At 38.0% G+C, this 16,863-nt stretch overlaps 1 long non-coding RNA gene across 1 annotated transcript; it reads left to right on the top strand.

Annotated features, from left to right (window-relative positions):
• The first annotated feature begins 127 nt into the window (after positions 1 to 127).
• On the top strand, positions 128 to 10,195 carry LOC149779058 (uncharacterized). The gene is made up of 3 exons (XR_016415366.1): positions 128 to 311; positions 4,956 to 5,243; positions 9,521 to 10,195. It is a non-coding gene; the product is annotated as an uncharacterized LOC149779058 (long non-coding RNA).
• The last annotated feature ends 6,668 nt before the right edge of the window (positions 10,196 to 16,863 follow it).

Here is a 16,863-nt window from a genome sequence, read left to right as displayed (position 1 = left end):
GTGTGGGCAAAAGGAGTTGAGAAGGGATTTGTTGAATGCTTTTGTTTTAAAGTTTGTGTGGTAGGAACATTTTGCGGTGGAGTGGATGTTTGAATTGGATTTGTAAGTGAAAGATGGTGTGGAGTGATAAAGGTATGAGCGGTAGTGGAAGGAAATGTAATTGGTGGGTTAGTGATTGGTTTTGGCGGACACCCCCCATGGAGTGTATTCAGTGCGGAATTGCGGTATTATAGGTGAGTGTTGAAAGGTTTAAGAGATAGGTGCGGTCATAAGGAACAGAAGTACAGAAGTATACCAGAGAGAAGCACCAGGTAACAGAGGCACAGGTTAAATTGTGTTAGGGAGAACATATATTGTATTGAAATGGTTGTTATTAGAAGAGCAGGTACAGATGTGGGGTGGGGTAAATGCGTAAAGGCATATACACATAACATGGAAACTATTAAGGTTATTCGAAAACTAATCTGCTAATATGCACAGAAAAACCGAGACCGTTCATGACCATAGGGACTGACCATTAAATCTGGTGGTGGGGTGTTGGTATTTCTTTTAAGAAAAAAAATTTGGGCCCCCAAATTGGTGAAAAAATATTCTTGCTATCACTTGTGGAATAAAAACATGAATTTGATCCATTATACTACTTTGAAAAAGAAATTATCTTGAGACAAATGAAAAAACATTGTCCAGCTATGAAAGAAAAGGGCTAGCCCCTCCCCCATTAAATGTTTTGGTGCCTTCATTTACAATATCAAGGAGACCAAGTCTCTTCAGTATTGTATATGCCCTCCATAAGGTGGATTGTATTGTGTTGTTGTGTTATCTGTTCATCCATCAAAGTTTTTGGGTGACTTAGAGGGCCCTCTGGTTTTTGCATAATAATTTCAGTTGTCTACCATCTACATTCAGTGGTCAGGGTCACTGATGGTTTAAAAAAGAAATGGTTCCTCACAATGACTCGTTCTTCAGTGTCTACAGTTACCGAACTTTGAAGATAGTTTGCTCTTTGGGTATTGAATAACTCTTTTGATTTCAGGGTCTAAAGTTCAAAGATCAAGGTCACTGACTGAAAAAGAAACATGTTTATTTTCTCACAATAACTCCTTCTCCACCATCTATAATCATCAAACTTTGGGTTAAAAAAGGAACAATATCAATTTCAGGTTCAAAAGTTAAAAGGTCTCTCTGACTGAAAGAAGAAACATAGTTTATAAACAGTAACATAATTCCTTCCTTGATTATGGTTACCAAACTTTGTGTCTGGCTTGCACATTGGGTGGGAAAGAATCCTATTGATTTTGGAGTCAACAGGTGAAGCATAAGTCATTGTGAATGAAGAAAGAAAAATGGTTTCTTCACAAAGCATCAGTACCTTTTTCTGCACAGAAGTTTGTTATTTATATAGAGGACTATTAAAAATGGGTCAGGAATATAATGTCCCATTCATAGTAATCAAAGATACATGTGTGTAAAAATATTATCATTTATTTTAGAAGAATTACCTCTTTGAAAACATGCCTTAAGTAGATGTACGCAGAGCAAACACTAAAATTGTTTTGCATGTTTGTAAACTGGGGGCAACCCATAAATGCAATTAAAGACTAAGAATGAATGGAGATAAACAATTACACAATGGCTACTGTTGTTCATTTGACTGTTCTATTCCCAAGTAGGCAGATAATTCAAAGTGAGTAAGATGACATGTTGGATTCCTCCTGGCAGTTGAAGTTCAGTAACCAGCTCCACAACCAGGTGTAGGGTTGAGCCCTGAGCCTCTGGCCAAGTTGTCAGTTCTGGCTTCCAGGAACAGTGTTGAGCCTTTGTGGAGTGGCTAGGAAGGGCCAACATGGTTATGAAAGACTACCATTCCACCAGCTCGAATCAGATGCTTTGGCATTTCTTAGTGCTATGGCCCCAAGTGCAAAGGACAATATTGGCAGGGAGCTTAGAGTATTTGGTGGCCGGGAGTTTAGCCTGTGCTGGTGTGAATAGAGGAAGCTATAGATGGCCAGTAGCACGTCTACACTGAAGAGGCCTAGTACACGATGATTAAGTTCACAGTTTGTTTTAGGACAGCCACCACCTTAGCCATGCACATCCATGAGGCTGACCATCTAGCCACCCACTGGTTTCAGGAATACATGTGAGGAATCTGGATTGCATTATGTCAGATTGCAGGCAGCTTGAATTTCATGTGTTGTAGCAATGTCCATCTTGAGGCTGGAACTAGTTTCCAAGGCCAAAGTGCATTCTGCTGCATCCTATTATCAGTGTGAAAAACAGACAACTGCTGCTATTCAGTTAGTCGTATGCCCAACGAATAATCAAACTGACTAGACAGTGAGGAACCACCAAGCTAGAATTTGCTGGTATTGACTTTCCAGTGAAGGTTCAGTGACATTGGAAAGTTTGAACACCACAAACCAGAAATTGCAGTTAGCATCTTTGGCAAGAAAAGGACTTCTATCTGTTACCCATCATTGAAAAAGTGAGGCCACACTCAGAGAAAACAAAGGTGCTGATAGTGTTCTGCAGATCATGGGAACAATAGGCTTTGCTTCAACAGAGGGGATCAACACAATCTCAAACAGCATTGAAAATTAAATGATGTTCGTACTGGGATAGCTATATTTTATTGACAGCATTCAGTTCATGAGCTGCTGCCTTGAAAAGCTGGTTAAAGCCTGGCCAAGGCAGGCAAAGAAGCATTTTGCATCTTGTAGCATGTCAGTTTTGACACCCTTTCCTCACATGCAAGGAGGTATATCCATACAAAAGCATGAAAAGCTGGGAGTGATTGGAATAAATCTAGTTTTGATTGACAGAGGTTTTGCAGCACATTTAGTGAGTGAACTGGGGATAAGAGCAAGAAACTAATTCCCAGCCTGCAAAATTATGAGCTCTGTATGGTTCACTACCAAAACCTCCACCTATACACCAGACTCCAAATGCATGTTGCCAGGGTCTAATGGGCAGTGGAGTTTAAAGTATGTGGATGGTGTAATACATCTGCCATAGCATGGATCTGAGAATCAAGGTGAAATCAAAGTTCAAGGAAGACTTCAGTTTGATGATCATCAGTTTGGTAAGTTGATGGAAAACCTGCAGAAGCAGATCTGTGTGGATGCTGCGTGACCTAAAAGTGAGTTTTGCAACTCTCCAGGTTTGTATTGGACAATCCTCTTGATGTTGATGACTTGTTACAGTTTGGCCTGTGGAAGATTGTGTTGGTAATTAGGAGGTCACGTTCAGCACATTTTCTCAGCACTAGGTGTTCATTGTTGATGCATTTGCCAAACCATATTTGTCAATGACATGGCCATGTCTGGTGATCTCCACCTACTTTATCATTGAAGTCACCAAGGATGATGAGCTTGTCTGCCTTTGGTACTGCTGTGACAAGAGGCTTCAGGACTTCATGAAATTTGTTCTTGATATCAGTGAATTAGTCATGGTAGGTGCATAGGGTCTGATGAGAGTTGCATGTCTTTTCCAGATATTGTGAGTCTCGTTTACATGAATCTGTCATTATATCTTTGGGGTGGGGGATTTGAGAGCTCTGTGACTAGCTGTCATTTGATAGCAAATCAAGTCAAATACCAGTCTCACTTCCAGCGCATAACCGACTTTTGATCCGGAAATCGGATTCCACCAGATAGTATGAACTTCCGATTAATCGGAGTCGGACAAGGCAGGAACGACCGATTCGGATAATAAAAATAATAAAGTTGAATTTCTATAGCACCGTGTCTAACACTGCGTGTCATTCGATAGTGCGTTAATAAAGTTAAATAAGAAGTCAGAAAAGTCCAATATGGTCAACACAATGGGGTGAAACGATAATACTTGAGTTAGACCGAAAGATTTAAATTTATTAAAATATATAATAGTCCTACCCGTTTATGTCAACATCCTCAATAATGAAGGCATAATATTGAATACATTGACACATGCTAATGAGGTATTAAAAGAAAATGATTCCGCAAGAGGCCAACTTTATAGGACCAAACAAAAGCCTGTTTTATTTTTATTTGACCGCGACATTAAAGCATGGCGGCAAGATCAACTAATTGTTGAATAAAGTACAGGATGGAACTGGCCACTTGCCGACATAAATGATTAAGGCGGGAAAATAAAAGCCTGGCGGCAAGATCAACTAATTGTTGAACAAAGAATGGGTTGGAACTGGCCAAAAAATAAAAAATTTCATGGATTCTTTGTGGCTTTGAACTTCGTTGCATTTTGCTATAGTCCTTCCATATCCTTCCCCTTGTGACATCGGTGTGATATGCAAAACGTGTGTAACACGGTTTAAAAAGTTAATTTGAAAAACCTTTTAATTTAGCATTTCCGATTAATTGAATCGTATCCGGAATCGGAAAAATTTCATGCCCAAAATCCGGAATCAGAAATCAGTAGAAAAATGCTAATCGGTTATGCCCTACTCACTTCACTTTTCTTTCCAAATCCTCAGGTGCATAATTGAAACCTTTACTGAAACAAAAGTCTAATTTACATATATAAGGCAGTCACTATGGATTTGCTTCACTGGCTGCTTAATGCAGGGAGAAGCCGTTATTTCATTATAGAACATTGGGCCATTAATTTTGGAAAGCAAGTGGCTGTTATTCTCCTATATACATGACTTTTATATAGGGCATTTGGGGGGAGGGATTAGAATGGCCATTGCAACCATGTGACCACTACATAAGGGTGACTGTTGTGACTGGATTTACTGTATTTCATATTACTGAAGATATTTCTTATCAGAAATGCTGTTTTAGTTTACAAACAGAGCAAAGACCTTGATGGCAGTGCAAAGATATGGGTAATCTCACTAATCACCTGTTGAAATAATCATAAAATAGGTTATAAATTTAACATTTTGACTGCATGAATAAATTGAAAATAAAATGTACATCTGCTGAACATATTCTGTTAATTTTCTCTTTTGCTAGGATCCTGTTTTTGCAAGTCAATTATGCAGTCTGGATTTACCAACACCCACAGCACAATGGCAGAATAATGAAGTGTGGTTGTGTTCTCAGCAGTCTGAGACCAAAGTAAAATAATGGACTTGACCCTAGAAGACCCACCAAGAGCTTGTCACCTTGACAAAATGAAAGGTCAGAAGTGATTGATAAGGGGCACTTTGAAATTTAATGGAAATTGCAATCAGGAAGTGCAATACAAAGTCTGACAGGACACATTTCCCTCTTTCCTGTTTATATCTCGCTGGAATACTGGTAAGTCTAACAAACAATAATGGCTTCTGCACATTAATGTCTTAAATGCATACATAGGAGATTATTAAACATAGGGTGGGTGTGTATAATGTGTACTTTACAGTATTCTAGTTCAGTGTTGCTGACAAGTTTCACATGCATGATTTGGCCCAAGCCTGAGTCTGTCATACAACACAGTGTGTTATGCAAAGAACTTGTTAGAAAATAATGATAATAGTTTTTGAGAACTTTGGATAAGAAATGAAGTTTTTGGTGTTTTGTCTGATACTAGACACACACTCTAAATATTTTGCTGTCAGTCATTTTTAAATCTGTGTTTGGGGCTAGTAATGTCAGGTTTGTTCCATGTGAGTGAAGAATGAGCAAGAGCAGATCCACTAACTTCAAATGCTTATTTTTGTTAACATACAAGAGTTTTCTCCCTTTGGCCATAATATGTCAAATCAGTTAACTAGGTGATTTGACTTTGACCTTAAGTCTCAATGGACAGTATTTTTGTGAATTTTCATTAGACAATGACAGACTTCAGAAAGTGAGAATAATTGTACATTAAAGATAAAAATAAGAAGTAATTTGTATGGAATGCTGGTACTAATAGCAGTAGCACTATCTCTTTCATCAGTGGGTACTTATTGTATTCTATATCCATCAATGGCACAGCCTGGTGTGGTTCACACTGGGCTGTTTTTTTCCCACACTTTTGTCCATGTTTGTAACGATGTATACATAATACTGCAGACTAAAATCATCACATTTTAGACCATCTTAAAGCAAATGCAAGGTCTATAGAAAAATGACTCAAAGCGTTCTCTGAACAATCAAAATCATAATATGTTGCCAATTTGAATATAGCATCAGATACAGTGAGTATGTAATATGGACAAAACATGTTCCATGTTATATAGCTGCTTATACTTTGTAAGAAAAGAAACAAACCGTTGCGGTAAGTAACTTGGACAGTAATTTTATTTTTTCCAAAACTACTATACACTCACTTTAGATTGAACTGGTTGAAGCTATGACTTCGTCGCTAGCAGAAAGCATGCTTATGAGATTTTTATTAGGTATTTGTGTTAATTCCTTGTACAATTGATAGCTTTTACATGAAATAACACAACCTCCAATCCTTCTTTGATCGTGTACATTCCAACAGTCCAGGGCTAATTTGAATATTTTCCAATGACAAGGCAACCTAAATGATATTTGCCCAATTCATGATTAAAGGCCATTGTTATTATAACAATTTGGAATGCTGATCATTACTCCTAAGCCATCTCAGCTTTGAGAGGATATTTACATCTGTAGTGCACTGCTTTGGTGGCCTTGTGGTTAGAGTGTCCGCCTCGGAAGTGGGAGGTCGTGGGTTCGAACCCTGGCCGAGTCATACCAAAGACAAATACTGTACTAACAGCTGCCTTGCTAGGCGCTGAGCATTAAGAGGTTAGTGTTAGTACTGATTGGCCTGGTGTCAGGATAATGTGACTGGGTGGGACATCATGCTACATGTCTGCGGCATGATGCCTCAGTTCTAGACATCATAATAATCTGCCACACTGCAGACATAGTGATATGACTGAATATTTTTTAAAGCTACATTAAAAATCCTAATCACACACACATACATCTGTAGCAGACACATATAAACACATAAATTAAGTTGGCTGTTAAACTGAAGCCAAAGTTTTGCATTTCATTTCTTGTGCTAGTCTGCCAAATGTTGTCACCAAACAAACTCAGAGTACATGTAAATCAGATTACTTACATATTTAGTTTCTGTGTGAATTTATAAACACAAGACCCCTGTTTATTAAGTTCATACTTTCTACCTTCATAATTAATAGGTTCAAATATGCAACTAACCAGTGAGATCCTATTACTGGATCTTTGCTAAGGGGACATAATCAAATTACCTTCTTTGACATGCTTTCCTCTTCAGCTCTGTTATGTCCCATTATTATTTGGAACATTACTTTGACAAACATTTTAAACTTTTTAATAGTTTTTTATCATTGAAGATTCTAATCATCTTTGTAGTTCCATAATAATGACTTAAAAGGAAATGAAATATGTGACTGTCCCAATCCCCAATTTTGATCATGATCCAAAGAGTCATTGTGTGATGCTTTACATTAATTTTATCACCTTATCACATTTCATCACATCATGATTTAAGTTTTTAACTTATTAGTTTAGATAATAAATTGTTTTGTTATTCACAATGCAAAAGTTCTGTAAGATTGGGCTCACATTTCCAGTTTTAATTGGGATGAGTTTGCAGATTATCGTTTGTGGCTTTTGTGCAGATAATCCAGATGTAGTAACTATACTTGATATAAGCGCATCAATGGAAAGATGTTTAGTTTGGGGGAATTTATGGCTCAGTATATATATTATTTTTATATTCATAGAGGCAAAAGCTTTAAAAATGAGACATTTTAAGACATGAATGTAATTAATTTAAACAATGTGTGAACATACAGTGTTATATATAAATTTAGTGGTTACTTGTATGCATTGTACCAATTAACTGAAAGGAACTTTGTTGTCCATGAAAGTGACAGTTCTGTGTGGATTTTTGTTGAATAGGCAAAAATGGGTTTGTGTTTTTGGAGTGGTGATAGAGTAGGTTCTCAAACTGAGGATTTTTAATGATGTAAACTTAAATCAGTTTGGAAATTTAGTGACTGTATATAATAATAGTCATTAAATATCCCCCAGTTACCTAGATATCAAATGGAAAACAATGTGCAGCTTGTACTGAAGTGTTAATCTATATGCATACATTGTGAGATATTACATTTAAGCACATGCTTGTGATCACCATTCTAAAGATAAGTGAGAGAATATTACTCTGAAGGTGACAGGGTGGGTGGGTGGAAATCAATCTGATTGGTCTGTCCTTTACAGTTTATTTTTTCCAGCTATTGAAATAGTATAATATTGCTAAAGAGTTTGCTGTCAACAGTTTCCCATTTTAATGGACATAAACAAGTGCCAGTAGATAGATACTTCCTTTGCAAGCATCTGTTTGATCAAGATTTGGATTGAATGACAAGTCCTCTCACTCAGTGATCTGTCATTAATAGCATGTATATGCATGTATATTTGTTTTTAACATTAAGCTATGAGTGAACTAACATGTTCATTATGTGGCTCATATCTGAAGTAATTTGGTAGTGGTAAATATCCAGCTTTTTTGTTGATGATTTTTGGTGAGATAAAGCAGAAGACCTATATTCTGTGATTTTAATTACCCATCCATCTTATTGTGTACTGCATCTTATGCTTTTTTCTCACTTGTATATGGTGAGACATAATGATGACTTTTATCATCCGTCTCTTTAAGTATTGCATTTTTAACTTTGTGGATGTTGTTCTTATTGTTACTGTTTTGGGTTTAATGCCTTTTCTTAGTGCAAGGTAGGCTATGCATGGCTGCTACTATAACTGGAGGAGAAAGAACCCAGGAAAACCCTGGTAAGAACAACTGACCCATGGGAAGCTACTGGCAGCTTTCTCACATACCCACAATGGCTGAATCTAGGACTGAACTCCACATGGACAGAGGTGTTTAAGCTTATTGTCTCACCTGTACATGGTGAGATATAATAGTGATTTTTATCACTCCACCATCTCATTAAGTACTGCATTTTTTGCTTGCTGTGTCAACTGTGTATGTTGAGATATAGTACAGACTTTTATCACCCATCCATCTAGTTAAGTATCAGAATTCAAGCTTACTGTCGCACTAGTCCATGTTGATATGTAAAAGTCACTTTTATGACTCATCCATCTAGTTAAATATTGCATTTTAAGCTCACAGTCTCACCTATATATGGTGAGATTTAAAAGTGTGTTGTATCATCAATCCATTTAAGTATTGCCTTTTAAGCTTCTTGTCTGACCTATATGTGGTGAGATATGATAGTGACTTTTATCACCCATTAATCTAATTGAGGGCTACATTTTAAGGTTCCTGTCTCAACTGTATATGGTAAAATAAAGCATTCCTTTTTGTGTGTAAAAAGTTTCACTGTAAATTCTTTGAAAGTTATGCATTGTTTTAATGACAAGCATGCAGATGCAGGAGAGACACCATGTTCCTCTTCTTTGATTTATGTTTAACAACAGACAGAATTGCAAAAAAATCATTCATAATTTGTGTCCATTAGATGTTACTGTATTGTATATTAAAGTCCGAGAAACAAATTGGATTCTAATTGTGATCTTGTCCCTTGCTATACATAGCTCATCCAAGTTATGTCTTTTCCTTGCAGGTCAAAAAGCCATCAGTTTGTATTTCCACAGATTGGTTGCATATTGAATGTTAAGCCAGTCATGTACTCTGTGGTGAAATGTTTTGCCAGTGATAACATCCAGCTTAAGCCAAAGTTAGAGCCTTGAAATCAGAATATTCCAGTTGACTAAAGAGCAGCCATATTGGAGGTAGGAAGTGCCCACCATTTGGTTCCTCATGGAGAAAGCACTCATGAAGCTTAAAGCCTATGATGAAAAGGTACAGATAAAAGTAAAGCCTTTGGTGAAAAGGTACAGATAAAGGTAAAGACTGGTAAAAAAAGGTACAGATAAAGGTAAAGTCTGTGGTAAAAAAGGTACAGATAAAGGGAATATTGCAAAACCATAAGGCTAACTGAGCTTTTGATATGATCCTTTTTTCCATTGTAATTCATTTTGCATCATCCATCAACATTTTTATACCCCCACACAGAATGAATTTGTAATATCTGACTGTTCTTACACATGTCTGCATATCTATACATCTATCTGTCCCAAGAATAACAAACACCAATCATTGTAGCCATAGCTGTACAGACATCTGTCCCAAGGATAGCAAACACCATTCATTGTAGCCATAGCTGTACAGACGTCTGTCCCAAGGATAGCAAACACCATTCATTGTAGCCATATCTGTACATCCATCTGTCCCAAGAATAACAAACACCATTCAGTGTAGCCATATTTGTACATCCATCTGTCCCAAGAACAACAAACACCATTCAGTGTAGCCATATCTGTACATCCATCTGTCCCAAGAATAAAAAACACCATTCAGTGTAGCCAGATAATGAGCAAGCATATACTTTATTTATATGTAGATGACCTCATTAGATTTCAAGGCCATTACAGCAACTTGTAATTTTATTTTATACATTCGTTGCATTTGGGGCACAGATTTGTTTTCAGATAACCTTGCTAGCCTGATGTGACAAAAATGGCTTGGTTAGATAGTGAAATCGGGTAAACATATTTTGATGCATATGTTAGTTAACTGATATTTCATGTCAGTATAATGGCTTATTTTAAGATTTTCTTCATTTGGTGGGATCGGCATAGACAAAGTAGTGATTTATACATGTTTTGGAAAAATTCTATTTTCAGTTCCTTTTCGAAACCTGCTGGATTCAGCCAAATTTGGCAGAGAGCATCCTGGCATGAAGGCCTTTTAAGTGTATATAAATAATGCAGAACTGCAATCCAGAATTGTCGTCATTGCTAAAAGTAGGAATGCAGTGAAGCAACTGATCAAACAATGGCATGCCAAATTTGACAGAAAACATTCAGGTTTCTATACAAAATATACTGATCTCTCATCATGTATGGTTTAAAATAATAAAAACAAAACCTTTAAAAAATGCATGTTTTCATAACCAGCTAACACTTTGACAAAATTTTGACACAATACTATTTTTTCATAACTAGCTAGCAGACTTTGTTAATAGACTTTGACAAATATTTGACTCAGTACTATTTTGGTCTCGAGGTTTTGGACACTGTTCGTGCATTTGACCAATTGAGAGATGCTACTGTGTTGAGCAGTCTTTTTTCCTTTACGAGTGTAAACACTCTGGTGGCCTAGTGGTTAGAGCATCTGCCTCGGATGTGGGAGGTCGTGGGTTCGATCACTGGCTGAGTCATACCAAAGACTTACAAAAATGGTACTAACAGCTGCCTCGCTTGGCGCTCAGCATTAAGAGGTTAGCGTTAGGACTAGTCGGCCTGGTGTCAGGATAATGTGACTGGGTGGGACATCATGCTGCATGTCTGTGGCGTGTGGTTACTCTTTCACAGAGCCCCCAGGGTCTCACTGCAAGATGATTAGATCTTCAGGTTAAAACAGTGCTCTTGGTTCCCTGGAGTATATTGGATCAGTCTCATCAGAGACAGGTAATACCCATCAATAGGGAGGGACAGAATGATCAAAGAATGTGTCACCTCCCCTTGCAAGGGAGGAACAGCCAAGCACATCTCACATTGAGAGTTGCATCTTGCACTCTCCATGAAGTAGATGTACTTCACACATTATGTCTTGGGTAGCGTGTTGCACCCACTGCATTGGGTGTTGTAGTACCACATCCATTATAGTGCTGAATTAGACGAACAAGGTTCTGGCATATAGTTGTTAGCTGACTGGGCAATATCTGGTGACCAGTTACTGGTCACTGGTCAGTTCTTTCAAGGGACTGGTCATGGTCGTTCGTCCCAAAAACCATTTGTCCTGTGCTGATTGCCGATCACTGTTTACCAATCATTACACAGGCCTTGCAGTATGAAAACAGGGTTCAGACCGAATTCCCCCCTTTTCCCACATGACCATCACATCCTATTCAGGAATGAGAGCCTGCCTGTGGAACTAAAAGTATTTTCCCTATAAATCCATTTGTGAGGCCCTCCACCTCAATGCAATCGGTCCCTGAGGGCTACATATACTACTTGACCTGGGAACCAGAGTATTGATGATGCTGTGGCTCGTGTACCACCATCATCTCATTAGGTAGCATCAACCAGAAAGACTGAGGGTACAGCATCATCCATTCTATTCAGGTAAGACAAGCAGTCTCATCTTTCCACTGGAACATCTAGAAGACAAAGAACCCTTATTCACCACATGAAGTTGTGAGCAATGGTGGTGAGTGCTCCTGTGTCACCTCTACCTCTGATGGACATTGTGAGGCCCAACCATTCGCCTGATGTTGTCTTCATCAGCTCAAATTATTTTGTTGTGGAAGTAGCTGCTCTGATGCCTCCTGTAAGGCCCACTACTTCCTCTCAGTTGGCTAAGGGCGGGGGGATCTAGTCCTTTTAGTTTACCACCATTTATCCGGAGACTTTTGCCTGAAATCATTAGTTGCACATTAGATAAAAATTGTTTCCTGTTTGGCAAAGATCTCAGGGGCCCGAATTGAATCAGATCTCCTGCTTCTTCCTCATTCAATCATTACTGAGGAAATCTCTCATAGGTTCTCTACAGATGAAGATATTGGTTAGCATTGTAGGGGTGATACATTCCTCCATTCTGCATTGAGACCTAGGGTCTCAGCCTTGAGCTGCTGAGCACACTCCCAATTTTCCAAAAGTTTGATGACTGGCTGATCCACAGCATTCAGGTACAGACCCTCCATCAGGATCTGTTAAATTTGCTGATCTACAGTAACTTGGTTGAGTCATTTCACCAGTTGGGGCCCCAGGTGGCTGAGTGGTCTAAAGCATTTACCAGTCACTCACATCTCACCTCTGTCTATATGGGTTCAAATAATGGCTTGGCCAATGTCTGTTAGAAAACTTGACAATATTTTTCCTTGGGTCAGTGGTTCTACCATTTTTTTTTCCATCTTCTTCAACCATTGATCCTAGCTGCCTTGTCTAGCCTATTATATGCTGACAAATACCATTTAAAAAAATAAAATAAAAAACCCCAAGCCAGACAGAATTTGGTAAGTTTAGTTAGTTACGTTAAGAATGCGAAAACACGAACTTACTTTCCCATCACCTAAAATTAGGCATGTTTCACATACTAGCATACCAAAAATGTATTCCTTTTGAAAATAATTGGGTATGGAACATTTTGTCTTATTGCTTCCAGCAAAGAGCTGTTTCTTCCAGTACAGAACAACATAGCATTGTGCAAGTTCAGGTTTTTATGATTGAGTGAACAAAAAGAATTATCTCTATCTTGTGAACAAATGGAAACTTCTTCAACTGTCTTACATGATCAAACTGTCAATCATGGTTCCTTACAAATGAAGGCTCCAATTAATTTCCAGCACTTATGTAAGGCTAAATTCAGTTTGCTTTCTCTCACAGAAAAGATGGGCATGGTGTGCACTGTGTGTGAAAAGAGCAGAGGGAAAAGTGTGTTGAGGGATCGTATACATTTCTGCAATCAGCTTTGACACAACATCAGGTAATTTGGGGTGGGGGGAATTATTTTTATGCAATAGCATCAGCTCTACATACCAGACTTGGACCAAGCTTTGTACATGTCTTGAATGAGGCATAAAGATGAAACCTATCTGTTATGGTGTCAGAGTTCAGGGTCACTTTGACTGAAAGAGAAAAAGCTTTTGCATCAGATATTTACTTCTTGACCACATACCCTGACCAAAGTTTGTAGAGAGCTTGCATTTAAGTTATGGAAGAGGTTTATTGGTTCTCAGATCACAGGTTACTGGTGGTGTTGTTGTTTTGGGCATAATGCTATTTTTCAACACATTTTGGGCTATACATGGCAGCCAGTATATCTGGTGGAAGAAGAACCTGTGAATACCCCAGGAAGAAACTCTGACCCATGGGAAGTTACTTCTCACAGACCCATGTTGGCTGAACCTGAGACTAGAAACCATGCTGGCAGAGGTGAGATGACAGTGATCTGTAAAGGCATGTGCCATAGACCACTTAGTCACTTGGGGCCACCTTTGGTATTGTGGCTGTAAAGGCATGTGCCTTAGACCACTTAGTCACTTGGGGCCACCTTTGGTATTGTGGCTGTAAAGGCATGTGCCTTAGACCACTTAGTCACTTGGGGCCACCTTTTGTATTGAGGCTGTAAAGGCATGTGCCTTAGACCACTTAGTCACTTGGGGCCACCTTTGGGTATTGTGGCTGTAAAGGCATGTGCCTTAGACCACTTAGTCACCTGGGGCCACCTTTGGGTATTGTGGCTGTAAAGGCATGTGCCTTAGATCACTTAGTTACATTGGTATTGTGGCAGTTTAAAATGGATTTTAAATAATACCTTTTATTCTAAAGTGCCTTGATCAAACTTTGTGGATAGCTTGCATTTAGGATAATAGAAAACCTATAGAGTTTGTGGTGAAAAGATAAGAAGTCATGGTAATGATGAGTCTAATAAGCAAATAATGGTTTTTGCACATTTAATTTATTGTGCAAATTGCATACATGGGAGACTACTAAGCACATGGCAGATGTATTGTGCATTTTTTTAGTGCTTTCATTTTGTTTTGTGTTTTTCTTAAAATCAGGAACTATCTCATTTCCTCCTGCCTCTGAAAGATCGTCTCACAGATATTGCTTGGTGGACATGGGTAAAGTTGTTTGATGCAATACTGCACCAAGTATAGTCCCTCGTGTGGTAACAAATGGCATAAAATCCCACAAACAATACTGTAGCACACAACTAAAATTGTAATGCAAAGTGAATTTCTCTACCTAAGAATCTAGTCAGGTGGTGGGAAAGTGGAGATAATAATAATAATAATAATAATGAAATCTTTTATTTTATGATACAGTTGGTACAAAAATAATCTCCATTGTTATTTATATGTGCAAAAATATATGTAGCTGGGAAATGATCATCATCCAAACTATATATTTTTGATTAGTGTACAGAAGACCAATGGAGTATGAATTCAGCACAAAGAGTATTATGTACATAAATGTGCATGATTGAAAGCTTTTTCATTTGCACACAAACACAGACATGGACAGACATTTAATATACATATATACAAACAAGTCAATCATAACTAGCTTTTAAACACTGCATCTGTTTCAAGCATCTGTGATGAAAGTAATGCAATGATGATGCTACTGTAACATCTTTTGGTTGATAGTTCCAAATGATTGGACATGAAAGAGTCGGACATTTTTTTTTATACAAATCTGATTTATGGTAGATAAGTCAGCAGAGAGAGGACAATATTTACATTGTTCAAAGAAGTTAATAAAACATATGAGACAGATAATTTAAAAACAAAGAAATTTTCACCTAAGTTCATTAAAAATATTAACATTTTTCTAATTTGCTTGAGCACTACTGAGGTTGATATTTGTTCCATAAGGAAGTAACCTTAAAAACAGGTTGCTATCAAAAACAGTTACAATGTATCAAATAACAAATCATAATTTTATAGAGTGAAATTTGAAATAATCTTGTTTCTGTTTTCTAGCAGTAATCCTAGAGAATCTCAAAAGAGTAAACCGCTCCGGTGGCCTAGTGGTTTGAGCGTCCGCCTCGGATGCGGGTGGTTGTGGGTTCAATCCCTGGCCGAGTCATACCAAAGACTTACAAAAATGGTACTAACAGCTGCCTCGCTTGGCACTCAGCATTAAGAGGTTAGTGTTAGGACTGGTTGACCCGGTGTCAAGATAATGTGACTGGGTGGGACATCATGCTACATGTCTGCGGCATGATGCCCCAGTGCTAGACATCACTTTAAACTGTCACATTGCAGACATCATAGCGATATGACTGCAAAATTGTTAAAGCTACATTAAAAATCCAAATCACATCACACAACACATCAGAAGAGTAATCTTTTTCACTGGATCTGACTACAAATGTGTGGAAGTTTGCTTACTTCTACCTTCATGTGTGAATTTTCATTAAAAAAATCTGAAATGTAATTTTGTAGATATAATCATTAAATTAACACTGAGGTTTATGACATAAGGCATTTAAACACTGATTAAATAGTTGTCAGTTGCTCTTTTAACCCTAACCCCCCAAAACAACAGAGAGATGGTACATTTTTTTTAATCCATTACCACTGAGAAGTGAGAAGCATTGGGTTTTGAAAATCATGTGAACTGTACTGTACATTTATAAATTGAAAGTTTCTGTCTTTTTAACTCATTAATCCCTGCTGCTAAAATAAAAATAACTTATCGTACTTTACCTCCCTAATCTCCCGAGTGCCATGATAACATTGTGGAGCTTACCCAGCTTGTATCCCAGGCAGCACTTTGGACTAGCAGTATTGGTCTAGGCCTGTCTCCCACATGAGCTAAAGCAGTGCAAACCACTGGTTGATTTCAAGCCATTTCCAAATTGTGCAGGCCATTTAACCAATAAAATTTTAGCTTACAGAGATAGAGTGAACATTGCTGAACAAAGGAATTTTTTTATTAGTCTGATAGTGGCAGAAGTAATGGAATTATTTAGATCTGAAAATGATGCAAAATGACACGAATCAACCACTGGGAATAGACTTTTACTTGACAGACTGATGAAAAATTTTCAGGATTTCATAAGACCAGATAGGGATATCGAAATTCCCATTGATGACAACAGCAAGAGGGATGAAAATGAGAATGAGTGTATGTGTGTCTCAGATTTGGATTTTTAAAGTCGCTTTGACACTTTTTCATTCATATCACTACAATGTCTGCAGAGTGGCAGTTTATGGTGATGTCTAGCACTGGGGCATCATGCCACAGACATGTAGCATCGTGTCCCACCCAGTCACATTATCCTGACACCAGGCCAACAAGTCATAACAGTAACCGCTAAATGCTGAGCGCCAAGCGAGGCAGCTGTTAGTACCATTTTTGTAAGTCTTGGGTATGGCTCGGCCAGGGT

The sequence above is a fragment of the Sinohyriopsis cumingii genome, chromosome 17 (genome assembly GCF_028554795.1).
Source record: "Sinohyriopsis cumingii isolate HCF-2022 chromosome 17, ASM2855479v2, whole genome shotgun sequence".
Classification (NCBI taxonomy): domain Eukaryota; kingdom Metazoa; phylum Mollusca; class Bivalvia; order Unionida; family Unionidae; genus Sinohyriopsis; species Sinohyriopsis cumingii.
Note: the sequence above shows the minus strand (reverse complement) of the source record. Positions and strands in the feature narration are given on the sequence as shown.